Source organism: Nerophis ophidion, linkage group LG26, assembly GCF_033978795.1.
Source record: "Nerophis ophidion isolate RoL-2023_Sa linkage group LG26, RoL_Noph_v1.0, whole genome shotgun sequence".
Lineage (NCBI taxonomy): Eukaryota > Metazoa > Chordata > Actinopteri > Syngnathiformes > Syngnathidae > Nerophis > Nerophis ophidion.
The window spans coordinates 16706238-16731601 of record NC_084636.1 but is presented as its reverse complement, the minus strand read 5'-3'; the positions used below and the strand labels follow the sequence as shown (position 1 = coordinate 16731601).

Sequence of the window (25364 nt, the reverse complement as noted above, 5' to 3'; positions counted from 1 at the left end):
GTCAGAACGAGGACTTTTTTGCAAATTACTGTGAGGATTGTTTTGCCGGGATGCAATCGGACTGGACCAGACAACGGTAGAAGGTAAATACATGATTTAATGTTGACTAAAAAGGTACAAACAAAAAAGCGCTCACAGCGGAGGCACAGCTTTGCTAAGGAACAAAAAATCACCTCGAAGGCGAGCGTGCCTAACGCACGTGAAAGCAAAGGCAAAAAACTTAGGACATGAAAAACTGTGACATGAAACATGAAACTAAAAAACTCACTAGACTGTGGCTTGAATAAACAAAAACTTACTGTGGCAAGGCATGGAACGAGCATGAAACTATGGCATGGAAAGAATAAGTATCAGTAATGTCGCCAGGCCGACTACCTGGCAACTACGGGCTTAAATAATAATGTCATGATTAACAACATTTGCTTGAGTCCAAACAAATGAGGCAGGTGAAACTAATGAGTTGTCATAGAAACTAAAACAAACCAGGGTGCACAAAAACAGGAACAAATGGAGTCCAATAGCAACAGAACATAACTAAACCAAACATGATCGAGACCATAGATCATGACACATATTGCTTCAAAACCTGAAGAGACGATCTGCAAAATTGGAACGCTATTCGGTCAGCAAAGAGCAAGACGGTTATGTGCTGGAGAATATAAATCCAGTATAAGGCCCACACTCACACTGCTTTACAGAATGTGGACATCTGCTCAGTTTACCTGCGCAATTAATAAAAAAATAAATATTTACTTTTATATTCATCAACAATTTTAAATTACAGTATTTTCCGGACCATAGGGTGCACCGGATTGTAAAGCACACTGCCGATGGATGGTCTATTTTCGATCTTTTTTCATCTGTAAGACGCACCGGATTATAGGGCGCATCAAAAAAGTCATATTATTTAATTTTTTTTCTAAATGTAAAACACTTCCTTGTGGTCTAAATAACATGTAATGGTGTTTCTTTGGTCAAAATGTTGCATAGATTATGTTTTACAGATCATCTTCAAGCCGCTTTCTGATAGTCACTTCCAGGTGCGATGTTTTGTGGCCGGTCTTATTTACGTGGCTCACCTTCGGCAGTGTCTTCTCCCCGTCATCTTTGTAGCGGTGTAGCGTGCAAGGACGGGAGTGAAAGAAGCGTCAAAAGATGGAGCTAACTGTTTTAATAACATTCAGACGTTACTTAAATCAATAACGGAGCAGCATCTCCTCATCCGGAAACAACAACAAGGCCGGAAATTTGTCCAATGACTAAAGTTCCTTGGGTGAACAATGTAAACTCACCACACCAGTATGTTTTAGCGCTTTCATGGCGAGTTTACAGACAGATAAAAGTAGGAACTTTACACTACTTTATTATAGAAATGGCAACAGCGGAGGATGAATGTCCCATAAAAAGAAGATAAAGAAAAAGAAGCGTATCGACTACAATGTCGGCAGGGACTACAAAGACAGGCGTGCGCAATTTTTCAGGATTCACGCAGATTCCAAATACAGATCAGCACGGACCAGAAGGTAAAAAAAAGTTACATCATATAAAATAATATAACATTGCGAAATAAAATGGCAGATAAAGTCGTACCTTATACACGCACCATGATAATACTCGTATGTTTAATGTGCCGACAATCCCTCAAGCGATTCGGCTTCATTACTTACCAAAGTCTTACTAAAAACATTTTGAAAGATTTTTGAGTGTAATGTTCTATATTTTAAATGGAACATATAAAATGTTGGTGTTGTTTACTTGAGTCATATTGCCATCATATTGCACCCTACATGTATCTCTTATGTTTTACTGCCATCTACTGGTCACATTTATCATTTCACCATGTACCAAATAACATTGCTTCAAGGTCGGTAAGCAAAACCAGAATTATTCCGTACATTAGGCCCACCATTTTATAAGGCGCACTATCGAGTTTTGAGGAAAAAAAAAGAAAAATTTAAGTGCGCCTTATAGTTCGGAAAATACGGTAATGTCAGAAGTTGACAATAGTGTATTACAAGTGTGTTACCCAGTGTAAAGCCTTGTTCACACTGCCGGTCAGTTCAAATATTTTTACCCTTATGCGACCTGTATCAGATGTTTCCATGTCAGTGTGAACCATGCTTTTCCGAATGTTCCATATCTGACCGAGGCCTCTGTCATATGTGGATATAAGTCAGATATGGTATATGTGAGGCGTCCTCAATGCGAACGCTGCCATGCTCACGTCAGTAAACAACACCAAAACGTTATATGTTCCATTGAAAATATACAGAATTACACACGCCGCTCAAAGATCGGTCAAAATGTTTTTAGTACGACTTTGGTGAGATATTAAGCCGAATCGCTTGATGGATTGTCGGCGCATTAAACATACGAGTATTATTATGGTGGGTGTATAAGGACCGCAAAATGGCACCTGTTAGCAGACCTTTTATCTGCCGTTTTGTTTCGCAATATTATGCAAAACCAACTTTTCTTACCTTATGGTACCTACTGATGTGTATTTGGGATCTGCATAAGTCCTGAAAATGTGCGTGCGTCCGCCTTTGTAGTCCGTGTTAACAACACAGTCATAAGCTTCTTCTTTTTTTTCTATTTTCTTGTTATGGGACATTTATCTTTCGCTGTTGCCATTTCTAATGTAATGTGGCGTAAAGTTCTTACTTATATCTGTCAGAAGACTAGCTATCAAAGCGCTAAAAACTGTAGTGGATTTACATAATTCACCCACGGAACTTTAGTTATTAGAGGGTTCCGCTCGGTCGTTTTTTTCACAGGACACATTTCCAGAGTTGATGTTACATTATTGAACCACAGAGGAGGAGATGTTGCTCCTTGTTTATTTAAGTAAAGACTGAATGTCATTAAAACAGTTAGTTCCCTTTCATCTTTCTGTATTCCTTTTTTTTTATTTTTTATTTTTTATTTATTTTTATTATCTTTCTAGCTATCATTATGTATATGTATTGTTGCATTTGAACAACTGTATTGTTGAAAATAGAGGTAAACTATTGGTTTTGTTCATGATCAATTGCGCTTTTTCTATTGGTATTTGTATTGCTCCAGTTTTAGTGTAAAAATGCTCATTGTCATTACTATATTTTTTATTTCACTAACTGCTTATTTGCTATCACTTTTACAATCATGTTTGTACATATTGTATGTGCTGGTGTTGTTCTATTGTTGTTGTTATTGTTGTATTTGCTGTTGTTGTTTTTGTCTCTCTGTCTAATCCCCCTCTTATCCCCACAATTCCCCCCTCTGTCTTCCTTTTTTTTCTCTTTCTATCCCCTCCTGCTCCGGCCCGGCTGCACCAAATGATAATATAAATACATTTAATAAAGTCCAATTTAAATAAGGCAACAAGAGAAGTATCCTACACTTCTCTTTTGTAAAGTAAATCTGAACAGCCGATATGGGCATCTACATCAACTATATGATTTGCCTGAGAAGCTGGACAGGACCAAAAAAAAAAAAAAAACAGTTCCATTTTTTTTTCTTGGACTCCCGTCCTTGCACGCTACACCGCTACAACAAAGATGACGGGGAGACGACGCTCAGAAAACTACTTGAGAATTATCTGTAAACCATAATCTATGCAACATTTTGACCAAAGAACCTCCATTACATGTTATGTAGACCAGTGGTACCCAACCTTTTTGTGTCCGCGGACCGGTCAACGCTTAATGATTTGTCCCGCGGCCCGGGGGGGTGTCCTTTTTTTTTATTTTTATTTTTTCTTCTTTGTCATGAAAAAGGGATGTTTTTGTCATGAAAAGGGGAGTTGTTTGTGGTTGGTGCACTATTTGTAAGTGTATATTGTGTTTTTTATGTTGATTTAATTAAAAAAAAAAAAAAATTGAAAAAAATATTTTATTATTATCTTTTTTTTTTTATAAAAAATTATTCTGCGGCCCGGTACCAATTGGGCCACGGCCCGGTGGTTGGGGACCACTGATGTAGACCACAAGGAAGTGTTTGAAATTTTGAAAATAAATCTTAATATGACTCCTTTTAATGCGCCTTTTGTATGAAAATAGACCCACTCATCGGCAGTGCGCCTTATGGTCCGAAAAATACAGTATATGGAAACACTTAATTCTGAGGAAAAATATGGAATCATAAAATCATCTTTTTTTTATTTCCCTGAGGGAACTCTCCTGAAGGAATCAATAAAGTATTATTTATCTATCTATCTATCTATCTATCTATCTATCTATCTATCTATCTATCTATCTATCTATCTATCTATCTATCTATCCATCCATCCATCCATCTATCCATCCATCTGTCTATCTATCTATCTAAAGAACAAACAAAAAAACACACCACTCGTACCTTGTTGCACCACCTCTAGCTATTATAACAGCTTGCAGTCTCGGAGGCATGGACATAACGAGTAACAAACAGTCAATCTTCATCATCAATCTTGTTTCCAACAGATTTTGTCAGATCAGCTTTGCAGGTTGAAGTCTTGTCGTGGAACATTTTCTTTCATTTGAACCAGAGATTTTACATTACATTGAGATCCGTACTATTATCAATAACTTAGGAGGAGCAATTGCATTGCAGTTAAATATACAACAAAAACACTGCATTTGTTTTTATATTAAAAAACAGTAGCATTGTGGAAAACTGATGACTTCCGGATGACACCTATCTCCAATATAATATTACAAATCACTTCTTTTTAATTTATACTACTAAGAGTGGTCGATTGCAGGCCCGGATGGAAAAAGAGGAGCAGACCAGCAGGACGCCTTAAACGACTTCAACAAATGTGCATCATATAACATTTCAACTTCCTCTGATTTAGCAATTAAGTCCTGCGGCGTAAATTTGCTGCATGCATACTTTGTGCGTGCGGTTGTATTAAATTGCAAAAAAGCCACTTTTTATTTTAAGAGTTTTGAATTGTTGCCCCAAAAAGCTTCCTGCCAGACTGCATATTCTTTTCCCCCCACAGGTTATTCTTCTTGTGTGTAAGTGCACTTGTGTTAAGGCTGCAATATCTTGCGATGATACTTTATCCCTTTTCCCGCTCAGTATGCCAAAGGCTCAAAGGACCCAGAGTAGACTTTGTAGGGCAGGAAACTCACTCTGACACAGATCCTTGAACCCTTGAATATAAATACCATTCAGTATGAACCAATTGTCCTGCTTTTATTGATGAATATTTATATTCCTTACATCACAGCAATCGCATTTGAGCTGCTACTGTACTTTATCCACAATATGTTTTTTTTCATGTGATCAGGCTGCAGTTCGAGGACAGCTGTGTGACCCTGAAAAGAATGTCAAGGCCGGCCTGCATCAGACATCTGAGGCATGAATCATTGCGGTGAAGGAGAGGTTAGTGAAGCATGTGATTCGGTGAAAAAAACAGTTTTTCCCAGCTCACCGAGGAGAGCACTTAAGGCTGGTCAAATTGCAGCAAATGTGAAACAACAAGTTACACAGCAGCGTGCATCGGCGGGTTATTAGCGATGGTGCATTAAAGCCATTAGTTGAGTCATGTTTTGAGACTTTGAATTGTTATATCATGCTTATCGAGATGATAAGACGTCATGTCACCGAACGTCTGTGTGTTGCTACAGCATGTTCTCCATGTTGGCATCAGTGCACCAGTGTTCTGGACCACTCGAGCATTTGTTATCAGCCCCGGAGGATGGCGGCCAGACAGATCAATCAGATTACTTCGGCAAATCGCATTAAAAAGAGTCGGAAGGGAAATCAAAAGGGCGGAAGAAAGAATTGAATGAACTCAACAGACTGTTGCAAAAGTTGCCACGAATAGGTGTCAGACACCTTTTCAGGGGATGTTCAAGTTTAGTAGAAATAATTTTAGTGTAACTGCGGCCAACCCTCAAAAAAGCTCGAACCTCCCATCAACTGCAGAACAAATTGCCAGTGATGGTGTTATGGTTCTACAGGGGAAGGTGACGGCAACAGACACTAGAGAGTTATTTAGCTCTATAGATTTATTATATATATAAACTATATAAATAACAATCAAACAATAGAATATAAACTAAGAAAATGGAGTGTTAACGGGATCCAAAAGTGAATGTGGTGTGAGGCTATGTGTGTGATTAGCTGAGGTGTGTGTTATCAAATGTTGTGGAGAGCAAAGTAACACAACAAGATCCGTGTCCAAGCGGGGCAAGTCAAGGATTGAGGGAGGCAGTCAGTCCAGAGGGAGATCCAGGGAAAAAGTTAGACGCACAGCTCACTTTAAAGACGACGATGGGTACTGCGGGGACGGCATAAGAAAACACACACTGAAAACAGTGGTCCTCTTCAAGGTTTCTCATAGTCATCATGGTCGACGTCCCACTGGGGTGAGTTTTTCCTTGCCCTTATGTGGGCCCTACCGAGGATGTCGTTGTGGTTTGTGCAGCCCCTTGAGGCACTTGTGATTCAGGACTATATAAATAAACAATGATTGATTGATTGATTGATTGATTAATTGATTGAAAACACGGATGGGCAAACACAGCGAGAGCATGATTACATGAAGCATGACGTGGCTTACTGTACTCGAACAGAAGACGATGCGCCGGCATGCCAGGTTGTCCAGGCTTATGAAGGCAGCTCCTTCATTACCGGCAGGTGTGATGATTGCTGGTGAATGATTGTAGCTTGCGGCTGCTGCGGGGCGGAGACGCGCGCGGCTCGTCCCTGGATGTGCGCGCCCGTGGGCGTGTCCCGAGGAGCGCACGGACGGATGAGCGGCGTTGGCAAGAGTCTGAGCCGTAACAGACGGGCAGGCTACTTGTAATATGTAGTTAGATAAGATACAAGTTACTCTGGATTAAATGCAACTAAACAGGATGAGTGATCCCAAAGAGAATTGTAGCAAGTTACACTACAAACCACATGGCAAAAGTAGCTTGCTACATCAACACAACATACCGTATTTTTCGGACTGTAAGGCGTACTTAAAATCCTTTGAATTTTCTCAAAAATGGACAAGGCGCCTAAAGTACAGCATAACTCAGATTGTATTTACCAACCTCAAAGCTATTATATTTGGTACATGGTGTAATGACAAGTGGTACCAGATGGCAGTCACACATAAGAGATACACCAGTAAACAACACCTAAACTTTAAAATGTTCCTTTGAAAATGTAGAACATTAAACACGGCGCTCAAAAATCTGTCAAAATGTTTTAAACTGAAGCCACACCGTTTCATGGATTGTCAGCGCATTAAAGATACAAGTATTGTTATGTTGTATGTATAAGGATCGCAAAATGGTTCCTATTAGCAGACATTATCTGGAGTTTTTTTTCGCAATATTATGCAAAACCAACTTTTTTTACATTCTGGTACCTGCTGATCTGTATTTGGGATCTGCGTAAGTCCTGAAAATGTGCGCGCAGCCGCCATTATAGTCGACAAGTTTCTTCTTTTTCTCTGTCTTCTTGTTACGTGGCATTCATTTTCCACTTTTGCCATTTCTAATATAAAGTAGTGTAAAGTTCTTACTTATATCTGTCAGTAGACTAGCTATCAAAGCGCTAAAAACGGTAGTGGGTTCACATAGTTCACCCACGGAGCTTTAGTTACAAGAGGGTTCCGGTTGAATGGTTTTGCACGGGACACATTTACGGCGTTGTTGTTGCATTATTGAACCACGGATGAGGAAATGCTGCTCCGTCGTTTTAAGTAAAGTCTGAATGTCATTTAAACAGTTAGCTCCATCTTTTGACACTTTTTCGACTGCCGCTTAGCACGCTACTCCGCTACAACAAAGATGACGGGGAGAAGACGCTGTCAAAGGTGAGCCATGCAGGTAAGACCGCCCACAAAACGGCGTATTCTGAAGAGACGCTCAGAAAGGTACTTGAAGATGATTTGTAAAACATATTCTCTACAACACTTTATGTAGACCACAAGGAAGTGCTTTACATTTCCAAAAAAATCATAATAAGACCCCTATAGTGCGCTCTATATTCCGGTGCACCTTTTTGTATGAAAATAGACCTGAATATACCCACTCATCGACAGTGTGCCTTTTACTCCGGTGCGCCCTATGGTACGAAAAATATGGTCTATGCTGTAATTCAGCGCTCGGCAACCTTTACCACTCAAAGAGCCATTTTGACCCGTTTCACAAAGTAAAGAAAACAATAGGAGCCACATAACTCTTTAGAAATTTAGAATGAAATAATACTGCTTACAGAGTTTTTTTTTTTGCTTTGTGCTATGTATAAACCGGGGGTCTCAGACACGCGGCCCGCACCTTAATATGAAAATGTTATGTTAGTGCAGCACCAAGGGTTTTATATGACTGCCGCTTGACAGCGTCACTCCTGCCAACCCTCCCAATTTTCCCGGGAGACTCACGAATTTCAGAGTAGTTATTCTCTCGAATGTATGCTGGTGTTCACCCAATAAACAATAACAAGGGCGTACAATGATGGCACTAACGCTAGCGCCCTCTACAGCTTGTACAAATACTATAGCTTGAATTGTTTGATGAGGCTATTGCAGACACACGTAAGAGACTGCAAGGCATCCTTATTCAACAGCAATACAGGTCACACTGAGGGTGGCCGTTTAAACAACTGTAGCACTCTTACTAATATGCAACACACTGTGAACCCACACCAAACAAGAATGACATACACATTTCAGGAGAACATCCGCACTATAACAAATACCCAAAATCCCATGTATCCCTAACACTTCCGGGCTACATTATACACCCACCACCACCACCTCCACTCCTCCGTGCGTCGCTTGAGGTTCTCATTTACGCTCTTAGTTTGTATTGTTACTATCATCTTTTGGCTACCCTTCTTGTTTTCTGTGACGATGGCACCGCACAGCATATTTTTGTCAGCAGCTTGAATAAATAATTTCTTCTCACCTGCAAGCCGCTTCCTGACATTCCTCTGCATCTTGAAAAGACGAACTCTGGCATCATAAGCCGCGACAGCATAACAGGTTTTAGTACAAAACATGCATTAAATTAAATAATTTTTGATTATAAAGTGTAAAAATAATAGAAAATAGACGCGTGTGATTTTTTTTTAATTTTGCTTACTAATGAAGATGTCATGATCTGTGGTCTAGATCAGTGGTCCCCAACCACCGCCCGATTGGTACCGGGCCGCAGAAGATTTTTTTATTATTATTTTTGTTTGTTTTATTTTTTTTATTATATCAACAGAAAAAACACAAGCTACACTTACAATTAGTGCACCAACTCAAATAAACTCCCTTTGTCATGTACTGTGCTTCAAAATACGAGTAATATTATGGTGTGTGTATAATGTAAGACATATTATCTAGCGTTTTCTTTTCTTACCTTCTGGTACCTGCTGATCTGTATTTGGAATATTCGTAAGTCCTGAAAAATTGTGCGCTTCCGCCTTTGTAGTCCGTGGCGACACAGTAGTCAATAAGCTTTTTCTATATCTTCTTGTTTTGGGACATTCATCCTCCGCTGTTGCCATTTCTAATAGAAAGTAATGTAAAGATCTTACTTATATCTGCCATGAAAGCGCTAAAACATACCAGTGTAATGAGTTTACATTATTCACCCAAGGAACTTTGGTTTTTAAAGAGTTCCGGTCGGATGGTTTTTCACAGGACACATTTCCAGCGGATGAGTAGATGCTGCTCCTTTATTGATTTGTAGTGTAAAGTTCCTACTTATATCGGTCAGTAAACTCGCCATGAAAGTGCTAAAACATACTGGTGTGTTGAGTTTACATTATTCACCCAAGGAACTTTAGTCATTGGACACATTTCCGGCCTTGTTGTTGTTTCCGGATGAAGAGATGCTGCTCCGTTATTGATTTAAGTAAAGTCTGAATGTTATTAAAACAGTTAGCTCCATCTTTTGACGCTTCTTTCACTCCTGTCCTTGCACGTTACACCGCTACAAAGATGACGGGGAGAAGACACTGTCGCAGGTGAGCCACGTAAAAAAGACCGCCCACAAAATGGTGCATTAAGAAGCGACTGTCAGAAAGGGACTTGAAGACGATCTGTAAAACATAATCTATGCAATATTTTGACCAAAGATCCACCATTTCATGTTATGTATACCACAGATAAGTGTTTTACATTTAGAAACAAATAATAACAATATGACTCCTTAAATGCGTCCTATAATCCGGTGCGCCTTTATATATGAAAAAAAAGATCAAAAAATAGACTGTTCATTGGCAGTATGCCTTATAAGCCGGTCGGGAAAATATGCTACTCCCCTTCTGTCACATTTTTCATACTAACCAATTTACTTACAAAGGTTGTGTTGTGGGTGTTTTCTGAAAGAAGATAGATATGTCTTTATTGTCATTGCACAAGTACAACAAACTTTTGTTTTCAGCACAAACTCGTTGAAGATTAGACAAATAAACAGTGTACAGGGTTACAAAACAGAAACGCTGATGGGTCGCCACAAGGCGCCCCGTAAAAGATGGGGAAAACGCTGGGGAAGGATGGTTAAAAAATACAATCCAGACTGGGCCCATAAGGGGTGGGAAAAAAACCTCCATAGCAAAGCACATATACATATTTCAACGTACATTTTGAGATATCTAGCGACAGAGGAAAGGGAGTGCAGGGCCATGGTGGTAGGCCGTAGCTCTCAGGCGCTGACCATGCTTCCATCACCCCTATTGTATTTGCGTTGAGGGCGTTGGATTGGGGGCGGGGGATCTGTTTGTGTGGCATATATTTTTGTGGATGCATATGTGTGTATAAGGCTACAGTGTGTCTCTGTTCCGCGGCCTTGATCTTGTGCAGTTGCTAGTCCAAAGTCAACATGTGTGTGTCCTTGAGAGACAAGAAGGGAGTTTGTTGTGTCTTTGCCTCACTGTCCTTCGGGAGAGTCTCGAAGCCAGGGAAACAATCCAAGTTAGAATGTTTTGTATGCGAGTGAAGATAAAATTTGCTTTTCACTCTAAATTTTCAATGACTGGTGTAGACAATCCGATGTGATCCAAATCACAAGTGTCCACAGTTCTTTCCCCCTCCTCTGGTCGTTTGCGGCAGCTTTGGGGTACTTTGAAGACTGCCAGCAACTTCCAGGTTGTCGACAAACCAGAGCAACGCTTACTTCAATCAGCAAATGTCCTGTTGTCATAATTCCCAATAGGTAGATATCTGCTCGTCCGCCACGGAAAAGGGTCGCCAGACACAGGGCACTCCTTGTGTGTCCAGCAACAACCGCTCCGTCACGACAAGCAGGTTACCCCAAACCCAAGATCTTGTCAATTTCGTTGAGGCCAGTTAAATAGTTCCAATGTTGATTTGGAGAGCAGTGCCAAAAGAGGCAACAAAAAAGTTAAGACAAGACAAGACAAAATAATTGTCACAAAAAGTGAAATAAAGAGCAAAAAAAATATTGTTTTGTACTACTACTAGATATTGATCTTGTTTGACATACAGAGACTTGCCATCTTGGTATTCTTCTATAACAGTAACTACAATATGAAAGACTTTCATATTAGCATTAGGTGCTAACCTACCACTCCAAGCCAATGGAATCTCCTCCGACATGTGACCTAATTTAGGAAGCATCATCTCACGCGTTTTCTTCCACAACCATCATTGTTCATAAAGAGTGTTTATTTATATTTTTATTTTCAACACTAGGGGGACTAATGGGAATGCCCTTTACCAACATCACATCATCGTTTTTGTAGAACTCGATCTTACACTCCGTTGACTTGTCACGCACGCTCTCGCCTGGTGGTGACAGCTTCGTCTTTTATCCTAACTTAAAACAAAATGGCTTTGATAGTTTTTTGTTTTTTTTTTAAGAAAGATGGAGTCAGGTCCAGGTCAGTCAACACTAGGGGGGAAAAGTGAAAAATGGTTCCTATTATGTGAATGACATCAGGCTGGGAAAGGGAAATTCAAGTGTAGCATTGTTCCTTAGTTTGGTACACCTGCACAAATAACTGACCCAAGAACTTTATTATAATAATTATCCATCCATCCATGTTCTACCGCTTATTCCCTTTCGGGGTCGCGGGGGCCGCTGGCTATAATAATTAGCATTTAAAAAAAAAAATTAAAAAAAATGATACCGACTGTACTATAATAAATTTTGGATTTAGTTTTCAGAACTGAACTGAATCATACTGAACACTGTTCCTAACAACTTAGATCAGTGGTTCTCAAACATTTTCCACCGAGTACCAACCACCTAAAAAAAATGTGTCTCTCCAAATACCAACATATTAACCAACATTAAAATACAGCAGCGTAGTAGGCCTAAGTATTTATTATAAACAAGGCAAATATTTTTTTTAATAAGTATATTTGATATTTTGGCCACTGTAACATTACCCACAGTTTGAAAAATTGCACTAAAACGTTAATCAAGTGATTGTTTGGGATACCACGAGATCGGGGGTCGACAAGAGCCGCATCTTTAGCGCCGCCTTAGTGGCTCTCTGGAGCTTTTTCAAAAATGTATGAAAAATGGAAAACGATGAGGGGAAAAAACTATAAAAAATATATTTTTTGTTTTAATATGGTTTCTGTAAGAGGACAAACATGACACAAACCTTTCTATTTGTTATAAAGCACACTGCTTTTATTAAACATGCTTCACTGATTTGAGTATTTGGCGAGCGCTGTTTTGTCCTAGTAATTTTGGTGGTCCTTGAACTCACCGTAGTTTGTATACATGTATAACTTTCTCCGAATTTCTAAGAAGTGTTTTATGCCACTTCTTTTTCCATCTCTTTTTGTCCACCATACTTTTAATGTTGTGCAAAGGTGAGTTTTGTTGATGTTATTGACTTGTGTGGGGTGATAATCAGACATCTTGGTCACTGCATGACTGCAAGCTCATTGATGCTAACATGCTATTTAGGCTAGCTATATATACATATTATCTCATTTGTAGCTATATTTGAGCTCATTTAGTTTCGTTTAAGTCCTCTTAATTCAATTTATATCTCATGACACACTATCTGTATGTATTCTGGCTTTTATTTTTTTGCGGCTCCAGACATATTTGTTTTTGTAATTTTGGTCTAATATGGCTCTTTGAACATGCACTAGATCAGGGGTCACCAATGCGGTGCCCACGGGCACCAGGTAGCCCGTAAGGACCAGATGAATAGCCCGCTGGCCTATACTAAAAATAGCTCAAATAGCAGCACTTACCAGTGAGCTGCCTCTATTTTTTTTATTTTTTTTATTTTCTAGCAAGCTGGTCTCGCTTTGCTTGACATTTTTAACTCTAAGAGGGACAAAACTCAAATAGAATTTAAAAATCCAAGAAAATATTTTAAAGACTTGGTCTTCACTTGTTTAAATAAATTCATTTCTTTTTTTACTTTGCTTCTTATAACTTTCAGAAAGACACATTTTCAAAATACAAACTTAAAAATGATTTTAGGATTTTTAAACACATATACCTTTTTACCTTTTAAGTTCATTTCTCTTCTTTCCTGACAAGTTTTTTTGTTTTTTATTGTAAAGAATAATAAACACATTTTAATTTAATTCTTCATTTTAGCTTCTGTTTTTTCAACGAAGAATATTTGTGAAATATTTCTTCAAACTTATTATGATTAAAATTCAAAAAAAATATTCTGGCAAATCTATCAAATCTGTAGAATCAAATATAAATCTTATTTAAAAGTCTTTTGAATTTTTTTTTACATTTTTGTTCTGGAAAATCTAGAAGAAATAATGATTTGTCTTTGTTTGAAGTATAGCGTTGTCCAATTTTTTATATATTATAAAAAAGTGCAGATTGGATTTTAACCTATTTAAAACATGTCATCAAAATTCTAAAATTAATCTTAATCAGATAAAATGACTAAGGATGTTCCATAAATTCTTTTTTAAAAATTTTTCAAAAAGATTCGAATTGCCTAGTTTTTCTCCATTTTTTTCGGTTAAACTTTGAATTTTAAAGAGTCGAAATTGAAGATAAACTTTGTTTCAAAATTTAATTTTAATTTTTTTGTGTTTTCTCCTCTTTTAAACCGTTAAATTAAGTGTTTTTTCATCATTTATTCTCTACAAAAAAAACTTCTGTAAAAGGAAAAAAAATGTACAACGGAAAGACAGACAGAAATACCCATTTATATATATATATATATATATATATATATATATATACGTATATATATATATATATATATATATACGTATATATATATATATATATATATATATATATATATATACGTATATATATATATATATATATATATACGTATATATATATATATATATATATATATATATATATATATATATATATATATATATATATATATATATATATATATATATATATATATATATACATATACATATATATATATATATATATATATATATATATATATATATATATATATATATATATATATATATATATATATATATATATATAGAGGGAGAGAGAGAGAGAGATTTATTTATTAAAGGTAATTTGAGCAAATTGGGTATTTCTAGCAATTTATTTAAGTGTGTATCAAACTGGTAGCCCTTTGCATTAATCAGTACCCAATAAGTAGCTCTTGGTTTCAAAAAGGTTGGTGACCCCTGCACTAAATCAGGGGTGGGCAAACCAAAATGTTGAAAGAGCCATATTGGACCAAAAAAGAAAAAAAAAAAATCTGTCTGTGGCCGCAAAAAATGAAAGGCCTTATATAAGTCTTCTAATGAAGGCAACACATGACATAAGTGTCTATATTAGTTATATATGCCTACTATTAAAATAAGTCAAGTTAAAGTACCTATGATTGTCTCAGACACACAAGTTGTGGCGAAACTAGTCTCTGCATTTGACCCATCACCCTTCATCGTCCCTTGGGAGGTGAGGGGAGCAGTGAGCAGCAGCAGTGGCCGCGCCCAGTAGTCATTTATGGTGATTTAATCCCTAATTCCAACCCTTGATGCTAAATGCCAAGCAGGGAGTTAATGGGTCCCATTGTTATAGTATTTAGTATGACTCCAGTGTTTCCCCCAAAATATCCGTTGCAGTTAAGGTGGTGGGGCCGTCGCCCAAGACAGGTGGACGGACGGGGAAGGTGCTGGGTGGTTGTAAGGAACAGTGTAATTTGCCCTGTCGCCACCATCACGTTTCCATCTCATCGCTGCCGGGGGGGCAGTAGACTGCAGACTATGGTGAAGTAGGCCGGCTTTGTCGCACAAAGAAGCCTACAATTTTTGGTTGTGTTTTCCGCTCTGTATGCTGAATGGCAATATACGACTACGCACTGCTGATTGGCTGTTAGCGCTCCGCGTGTAACCAATCAGATGGCTGTGTGGGTGGGACAATGCTGGGTGCTGCAGAGACGTACTGACAGAGGCAGAGGCAGACCTAAGCGGAGCAGCTTGTTAAGACTTTAGTTTAGCACCAAATGATAATATAAATACATTTAATAAAGTCAAATACAAATAAGGCAACAAAAGAATTTTCCTACACTTATGTTTTGTAAAGTAAATCCTAACAGCCGATATGGGCATTTACATCAACTATATGATTTGCCTGAGAAGCTGGACACGACAAAACGTTTATTTTTAGTTTAGGCGGTGGCAAAGCGCTGCGGCAAACCCTGGACTCAACAACCTACCGATCTCAGGGCGGACCATGACTTTAAAAGTCTTACATAAGTGTTATAATGAAGGCAACACATGAAGTAAGTGTCTATAATAGCTATTTTAGCCTAGATAACTTCTGGAAATGACTGTCTTAGAATAGCCAAGAGTATAGCTGTGTGTGTCTAAGTTAAAGGAAACGGCAGGCTGTATTCTTCCAATGGATTTATTACAATCTTTGCAAGCTGGGTAACATTTGCTGTAGTCTGGAACATGACTGTCTTAGAATAGCCAAGAGTATAGATGTGTGTGTCTAAGTTAAGGAAAACGACAGGCTGTATTCTGCCAATGGATTTATTACAATCTTTGCAGGCTGGGTGACATTTGCTGTGGTCTGGAACAACATGGCACAAAAACAACTATGAGAAATGCAGCCAATATTACATACAGATAATGTGTCACGGGACATGCACATATAAATTAAATACACAGAGGACATAAGTAAAGGAAATTAAATGAGCTCAAATATACCTACACACAAGGCATAATGATGCAATATGTACATGCAGCTAGCCTAAATAGTATGTTGGCATCGATTAGCTCACCGTCATAGATTGACCAAATATGCCTGATAAGGACTCCAGCAAATTAATAAAATCAACAAAGCTCACTTTTGTGCATTCCCGCACAGCATCAAACGTTTGGTGGACAAAATGAGACAAAATAGAAGTGGCATAAAACATGTCTTTCTGTGGCAGCATCGGAAAAAGTTGTACATGTAAAAAAACTACGATGAGTTTAAGGATCGCTGAAATTAGTCGGACAAAACGGTGCTTGCCAAATGATCTCATCAGTGAAGCATGTATAACATAAACAGTGGGATTTCTAACAATTAGGAAGGTTTGTGTCATGTTTGTTCTCCTACAGAAAATATATCAAAACAAAAAATATATTTTTTTCTTCATCTTTTTTCCATTTTGACACATTTCTAAAAGAGTTCCGGAAAGCCAGTAGTGCAGCGCTAAAGAGAGCGGGTTGCTGACCCCCGCACTATGTGAAGCCTGCGTACCATGGTTTGAGAATCACTGTTTTTAGTGTTAGGGATGGCATGGCGCGGTTGGGAGAGTGGCCGTGCTAGCAACCTGAGGGTTCCTGGTTCGATCCCCACCTACTACCAACCTCGTTCCTGTCCGTTGTGTCCTTGGGCAAGACACTTCACCCTTGCTCCTGATGAATCGTGGTTAAGGCCTTGCATGGCAGCTCCCGCTATTAGTGTGTAAAAGAGTGTGTGAATGAGTGAATGTGGGAAATAGTGCGCTTTGAGTACTTTGAAGGTAGAAAAGCGCTATAATAGTATAACCCATTTTTGGGAATTAGACATCCCAGTTTCACTGTAAGTACCAGTAAACACACTGACACAGTCTGCGTCACCGCTGCTGTCGGGAATCATCTACAAGTAATGCACTCATCTGTCTCCTCAATTTCGTGACAAAATTCTTCTTTCGGCCGTTTGACTTGTTCTCCACCTTTATTTTGGTCAAAGGGAAAGACACACTGTTGTGCCTGACTCCTTCTCCTCATGCACCCCCTACCTCGTTGCCAACACATACTCCCGCATACCAAATACTAGGAATCAAAGATTTTTTTCCATCTGTTGCATTGATCAATAAAGTTTTCCTGTGTAAAAGTAATGTGAGAATTGAGCAACGGGAAGCTTCGCCCCAATAAAACGCAGTCCAACTCCACAAGGGAAAAATAACTTCAATAAGTCGATACATTCCTGCGTCCAAAATGTCTTGTTTTACCGCGTTATCCATCCACAGTAGCAAAGTAAGCTGTTTAATCAGATGAGGTCAGGACATATTAAATGTGGGGGTGTCAGAGCAGATGCTATAAATCAACACAGAGAGCCAAGAACTGCTCCCTTTTTTTCAGTCACAAAAAAAATCTATTTTAAATACATTGTGTTTACCTTTAACAAAATATATATATTTTTTTTCACATAACTAAATTTGTTTGAACACAAAACACTGAGCAATTGTCAAAATAGGCACCCTAGCTTTTTTGCCTCTGCTATTGTTTTTCTGACAAACACGTTACAATGCGGAGCTGTTATTAAAGGCAATAAATGGGATTGGATTGAAATTTCACCCAGAGTTCAAAGCACTCTACGAAACACCCATTGTATATGTAGGCTGTCCAGTCTGAATTGGTACACACTTTTGGTGAACTGGCAAAGACATGTCTAAAATTTGAGTACCGTACTTTCCGGACCACAGAGCGCACCGGTATATAAGGCGCACTGCCGACGAATGGTCTGTTTGATCTTTTTTCATATATAAGGCGCACCATATTATAGGGCAAATTAAAAGACTCATATTATTGTTATTTTTTTCTAAATTGAAAACACTTCTTTGGTAGTTCTTTAGTCAAAATGCTGCATAGATTATGTTTTACAGATCATCTTTGGGCCGCTTTCTGACAGTCGATTCAGAATGCACCGTTTTGTGGGCGGTCTTATTTACGTGGCTCACTTTCGGCAGTGTCCTCTCCCCGTCATCTTTGTTGTAGCGGTGTAGCGTGCAAGGACGGGAGTGGAAGAAGGGTCAAAAGATTGAGCTAACTGTTTTGATGACATTCACACTTTACCTAAATCAATAACGGAGCAGCATCTTGTCATCCAGAAACTACAACACTGGAAATGTGTCCTGTGAAAGAACTTCCGACCAGAACCCTCTAATAACTAAAGTTCCGTGGGTGAATTACGTAAACTCACTACACCGGTATGTTTTAGCACTTTCATTGCAAGTTTACTGACAGATGTAAGTCAGAATATTACACTACTTTATATTAAAAATGGCAACAACAGAGGATGAATGTCCAATAACAAGACGATAGAGAAAAAAAAGAAACGTATAGATTACGTTCAAAGGAAGACTCAAGCAATTTTTCAGGATCTATGCAGATCCCAAATACAGATGAGAAGGTACCAGACGTAAGAAAAGTTTATTTTGCATAATATTGCAAAACAAAAAACGCCAGATAATATGTCTTCCTTTATACACACACCATAATAATACTTGTATGTTGAAGCACAGTACAATCCATTAAGCGTGTGCCTTCATAGCTTACCAAAGTCGTGCTAAAACGTTGTGATAGATTTTTGAGCACCGTGTGTAATGTTCTATATTTTAAATTAGAACATATACAATGTTGTAGTTGTCATATTGCCATCATAGTGCTGCTTACATTTATCTCTTATGTTTGACTGCCATCTACTGGTCACACTTATCATGACATCATGTACCAAATAAAATAGCTTTGAAGCGGGTTCCTGTGGTCAATCCCGGGCTCGGGATCTTTCTGTGTGGAGTTTGCATGTCCTCCCCGTGACTGCGTGGGTTCCCTCCGGGTACTCAGGCTTCCTCCCACTTCCAAAGACATGCACCTGGGGATAGGTTGATTGGCAACACTAAGTTGGCCCTAGTGCGTGAATGTGAGTGTGAATGTTGTCTGTCTATCTGTGCTGGCCCTGAATCGAGGTGGCGACTTGTCCAGGGTGTACCCCGCCATCCGCCCGATTGTAGCTGAGATAGACACCAGCGACCCTAAAGGGAATAAGCGGTAGAAAATGGATGGGATGGAAGTTGAGAATCGTAGTGAGGCCTTTTAGATTTTCTGAGGTCTGACATGTTTAGTAACTTTACCAGAGGCAGCAACCCGACGAAGATGGCGGTGTGTAACTGGCAACCTAGATGTGACACACTCACCAACTTTCTAATTGGTCAAACGGTGGAGGGCGGGGCATTAAAATGAAAACAATCTAATTTTGAAATGAGAATATCCCGGCTGAACTACCGTTACAAGTTATAAAGGTATTTGAAAAGAACATGATTTATTTATGCCTTTTGAAAAATCAGGGCCATTTAATGATGACTTTACATGAAATTATTACATATGGTACCTTTAACTATGAACAAAATGCAATTAATTGTGATTACATATTTTAATTGTTTGTCAACCCTATAAAATACAACTTGCCTAATCATTGAGCACACAGTGCAGCGTTGGATTAAAGCGCACTACTAGTGGTAAAGGTTTCTCCTTTACAAAGGACCTTAGGGATGAACTCTTGTAGCTAAGGCTCAGTCTCAGGTGGTTATTGTGTTTACATGGTGCACGTAGACAGTCAAATTGCTGCAAAGTGGTTGGTTCGCCCAGGCTAATGAAACTACCACATGGCTGCGACATGTGCTGCGTAGATGATGGAGGTGGCTGGTACCAACAAAAAGAACGGAGTGGAAAAAGAGTAAAGGGCCGGCTGCACTCATTCTTTCCACAATAAGACTTAGCTGGAATGTATGTTCACTCCAGTACCAGTAAAACGCTCCTCACAAATCCCACTGCTTGTCTTGATGTTGCCAAGCTAATGATTGAAAACGGCCATAATTCTCTTGACTGATATGTGACGGAATAGTAATAAAATATATAATATGTGTTAGACCTGAGTGAACTCCAAATAATCCTAAGAGATAAGAGAGAGGGCCATTTTTCATCAGAATATTCTCTTGCATTGGCAGCGTTGCGGTTTTTAGGGATCTACTGCACAGGTGTGAAACTCCGGGACCCGTGTGCCGAATCTTGCCCATTTAAATTTAAGGTGGCCCGTCACGTCATTTTGTGTGCCCTGCGAAAGGCTGGAAATTATAAAGCAAATTCTGGCTAAATGTATTTTTTCTTTTTAATTTTGACGGAAAAATGTACTGCATGCAATTGCATACTGTATGTTCTACACTTACACAACCCAAAACCAGGGAAGTTGGCACGTTGTGTAATTCCTAATTAAAGACAGAATACAATAATTTGCAAATCCGTTTCAAATTATATTAAACTGAATGGACTGCAAAGGCAAGATATTTAACGTTCAAACTGAGAAACAAGTTTTTTGGTTGTTTTTTTTGCGAAAAATCATTAACTTAGATTTTAATGGCAGCAACACATTGCAAAAAAGTTGGCACAGGGGCATTTTTACCACTGTGTTACATGGCCTTTTCTTTTAACAACACTCAGTAAACATTTGGGAACTGAGGAGACCAATTTGTGAAGCTTTTAAGGTGGAATTCTTTCCCATTCTTGCTTAAATTGTTCAACAGTCTGGGGTCTCCGTTGTGGTATTTTACGGTTAATATCCATCCATCCATCCATCCATCCATCCATCCATCTTCTTCCGCTCATCCGAGGTCGGGTTGCGGGGGCAGCAGCCTAAGCAGGGAAGCCCAGACTTCTCTCTCCCAAGCCACTTCATCCCGCTCCTCCCGGGGGATCCCGAGGCGTTCCCAGGCCAGCTGGGAGACGTAGTCTTCCCAACGTGTCCTGGGTCTTCCCCGTGGCCTCTTACCGGTTAGACGTGCCCGAAACACCTCCTCTCGATGTGGAGGAGCAGCAGCTTTACTTTGAGCTCCTCCCGGATGACAGAGCTTCTCACCCTATCTCTAAGGGAGAGCCCCGCCACCCGGCGGAGGAAACTAATTTTGGCCGCTTGTACCCGTGATCTTATCCTTTTGTTCATGACCCAAAGCTCATGACCATAGGTGAGGATGGGAACATAGATCGACCGGGAAATTGAGAGCATTGCCTCCTGGCTCAGCTCCTTATTCACCACAACGGATCGATACAGCGTCCGCATTACTGAAGACGTCGCACCGATCCGCCTGTCGATCTCACGATCCACTCTTACCTCACTCGTGAACAAGACTCCGAGGTACTTGAACTCCTCCACTTGGGGCAAGATCTCCTCCCCAACCCGGAGATGGCACTCCACCCTTTTCCGGGCGAGAACCATGGACTCGGACATGGAGGTGCTGATTCTCAGCCCAGTCGCTTCACACTCGGCTGCGAACCGATCCAGTGAGAGCTGAAGATCTTGGCCAGAAATAGCCATCAGGACCACATCATCTGCAAAAAGCAGAGACCTAATCCTGCAGCCTCCAAACCGGATACCCTCAACGCCCTGACTGTGCCTAGAAACTCTGTCCATAAAAGTTATGAACAGAATCGGTGACAAAGGGCAGCCTTGGTGGAGTCCAACCCTCACTGGAAACGTGTCCGACTTACTGCCAGCAATGCAGACCAAGCTCTGACACTGATCGTACAGGGAGCGGACCGCCAAAATCAGACAGTCCGTTACCCCATACTCTCTGAGCACTCCCCAAAGGACTTCCCAAGGGACACGGTCGAATGCCTTCTCCAAGTCCACAAAGCACATGTAGACTGGTTGGGCAAACTCCCATGCACCCTCAAGGATCCTGCCAAGAGTATAGTGCTGGTCCACAGTTCCACGACCAGGGCAAAAACCACACTGTTCCTGAAGGACAAATACCACCCAGCACATGGCCTCTTCAACCTGCTACCCTCTGGAAGAAGGTACAGATCGATTCGCGCCAGGACTACCAGAATGTCTCACAGTCTGTATCCCCAGGCTGTGAGACTGCTAAATGAACAGCCTGCCCCCTTACTGCCCCCGACCATCTTATAACTTCACTCTTCACCACCTCAATAATTGTGCTCTGGACATTGCATTGCTGCAGTATCAACGCAACACCCTTTAAATATCTGACTGTAGCGACAAACTGTAGTTACTGACAGTGGTTTGCTGAAGTGTTCCTGAGCCCATAATATCCTTTACACTTTTTTGAAGCAGTACCGCCTCAGGAATCGAAGGTCCATAATATAATCACTTACGTGCATTGATTTCTCCAGATTCTCTGAACTTTTTGATGATATTACGGACCCTAGATGGTGAAATCCCTAAATTTCTTGTAATAGCTTGTTAAGAAATGTGGTTCTTAAACTGTTCGACACAACGTGGTGACCCTCGCCCCATCCTTGTTTGTGAATGACTGAGCATTTCATGAAAGCTCATTTTATACCCAATCATGGCACCCACCTGTTCCCAATTAGCCTGTTCACCTGGGGGATGTTCCAAATAAGTGTTTGATGAGCATTTCTTAAGTTTCTCAGTCTTTTTTGCCACTTGTGCCAGCTTTATCTGAAACATGTTGCAGGCATCAAATTCCAAATGCGCTAATATTTGCAAAAAATAACAAAGTTTCCCAGTTCGAATGTTAAGTATTTTGTCTTTGCGGTCTATTCAATTGAATATAGGTTGAAAAGGATTTGCAAATAATTGTGTTCTGTTTTTATTTATGAGTTATTAAGTAACCTCTGCCATTGTGTAACGAGGCTAGTGTACGTCTATATTCATAAATATTCACTGTTACAATGTAACCCTCAATGAAAACGAGTTTGACACCCCGATTACTGCAACAACACTTGTCAAAGGTCCTCTACTGGTATATGACTGGAGCGCTCTGCTACTTCTAAGGATGTACTGCAAAAATGCAAGTAAAATGAGTAAATCACGTATTGAAGTCTCTTTTACTGAGCATTACCAGGAAGCATGTGGCACAGGGTGTACTGTATGATCATAAGTGTTAGACCTGATGGAACCCCACCACAATCCTAAGAGCGATGGCACAGAGACAGGCCTTTTTCGTCTGAATATTCGCTTTTCCCAGACGGATGGATCCCCTCATCCCCATTAATTCCCACACTGAGACGGGCTGGCTGGAAGAGCTGTGATGTGGTTGGAAGCGGTGAGCCAGCGTGGATTTCATCCCTGCTTTCGTGGAGTATCAAGTGTTGCTTTATAGACCTGGACTCTCTTTGCCTCACTCTTTAAATTCAACGGGACAGGCAAGAGCGAAAGATAGGATTCTACGGTCGAAACACCATATTTCTTATTGGGAACATGATGGATGATTTCAAGTCGGCTTCCAATGATGACCTTAATATAAACAAGAACACAAGCTTATAGGCCGGGATGTATCTCACTGACGGCTGAATCTCTAGATACAAATAATAAAACCAATGTTTTATGACCTGTATCTAATAAAAAACATGCTCAAATGAAATTTGTGTTTACCTTGTCAGAAAGCCACCAGTTCTCAAAGATCAGACTATAATATGTTCTCATATTATGGCCTTCCTTTGTTTTCTGGAGGTCAGGAAGTACACTTGGTCCTCTTAAGAGTGCTGTCTGTGGGACACATTATTAGGTTTGAGGTATCCGTGAGAGAGAAAATTAGATCTACTCTAAACCACGGGGGTTTGATGCAGCAGCGGTTTGCTTTTTTTTCTTAGGATAAAGCTCAAATGAAAATGTTGCTTGAATCCGTGAATCATTCAATGAATTGGTGTCTTCAGTCTGTTCTTCCTTGCGGAAGCGGAACATGTGCTGTTTTTATTACATCAAGCCAAATTCCACAATGTCACGCTCTGGTAGTGACAAATTGATTATTTGCATCTCTGGCCATCAGCGTCAAGTTGATTATAAATAATTTGTTGACAATTTGAAGGACTGCACAAACCCATTTTTAGACACCCAATTGGTCACTATTTGTATGTACGGGTGTAACGGTACACAAAATTTTCAGTTCGGTACGTAACAAGGTTCAGATGTCACGGTTCGGTTCATGTTCGGTACAGTAAGAAAACAACAAAATGTATATTTTTTGGTTATTTTCCAAATTTGTAAACAATGGCTATATCCTTTTAACACTGGGAATTCTATAATAGGCCCTGCAATGTGGTGGCGACTTGTCCAGGTTGTACTCCGCCTTCCGCCTGATTGTAGCTGAGATAGGCAGAAGCGCCCCCCGCGACGCCAAAAGGAATAAGCGGTAGAAAATGGATGGATGGAACACTATAATAATTCTGCCCATGTTAATCCACATTAAACTGCCCCAAGTTGTTGCTCAGATTAAATAAAATGACAAAACTTTTCTTTCTTCTACATATAAAAATTGCAACATTAAACAGTTTCAAGGCAACTCATCATGCTTAATTTTTTACAACATTTTGGAAGCCTGTAGTTGATTTTTATTATGTAAATGTCATATTTGTATCAACATGTGATAGCATGGACCCTGCCATTCAAAACTAGGCTGCTACATCACAAATGATTAATGTAACTATAGCTGAAAAAATAGAACAATAGCAATATGAGAGACTATTCATCCCTGAACACCATGGAGTTCATGTAGGCTTAATGATGCAGTTACATTATTATTTCAACTATCACAGACAGAAACTCTTCATTTAACATCATGTCTGTTTTTGCTCCTTCAACACAGCTCAATCAACACAGAAAAAGGTCAAGTGAAATAACAGACACACAGGGTTTTGCTATCGTAACACATACACACACACACACATTCGCTCTGAATACGCACTGCTGATTGGCTCTTATCGCTCTGAATACGTACTGCTAATTGGCTGTTACCACTATGGTTGTAACCAATCAGATGGTTGTGTGGGTGGGACAATGCTGGGTGCTGTGTACAGATAGACACAGGAAGAACGGAGCGTAGCAGCTTGTTAAGAGTTTAGCATTGGCGGCTACTTAATATTTTCGTGTGGAAACTCGTTCGGTACACCTCCGAACCGGACCGAAACACCGTACCGAAACGGTTTAATACAAATACACGTACTGTTACACCCCTATTTGTATGCACACTGAAATTGCGGGATGGATAAAAAGTCGGTTGAAGCTCTGTTTCAAATTTACCCGATTACCTGAAACTTAAACAATGTAAAAAGAATGCCATTGTAAGTTAATTATACTAACACAGACATTTGTAAGCGTGTTACCATATCCGCTATTGCTTGTTTACATTATGATAGCATTTAAACACTCCTACAGACATCACAAATGGGTAAGTTTGGTAAGTATGAATTGTTTTTGTTATATTGCAAAACA

General features: G+C 39.6%; 1 long non-coding RNA gene across 2 annotated transcripts in view; it reads left to right on the top strand.

The window, feature by feature from the left end:
* The window catches only part of LOC133543767 (uncharacterized), a 71350-nt gene that overhangs the window by 22957 nt on the left and 23029 nt on the right, over positions 1-25364 (top strand). For both annotated transcript variants that reach the window (XR_009804519.1, XR_009804520.1), the window contains one exon: positions 5258-5352. This is a non-coding gene — a long non-coding RNA (uncharacterized LOC133543767). The remainder of the gene's footprint in view (positions 1-5257; positions 5353-25364) is intronic.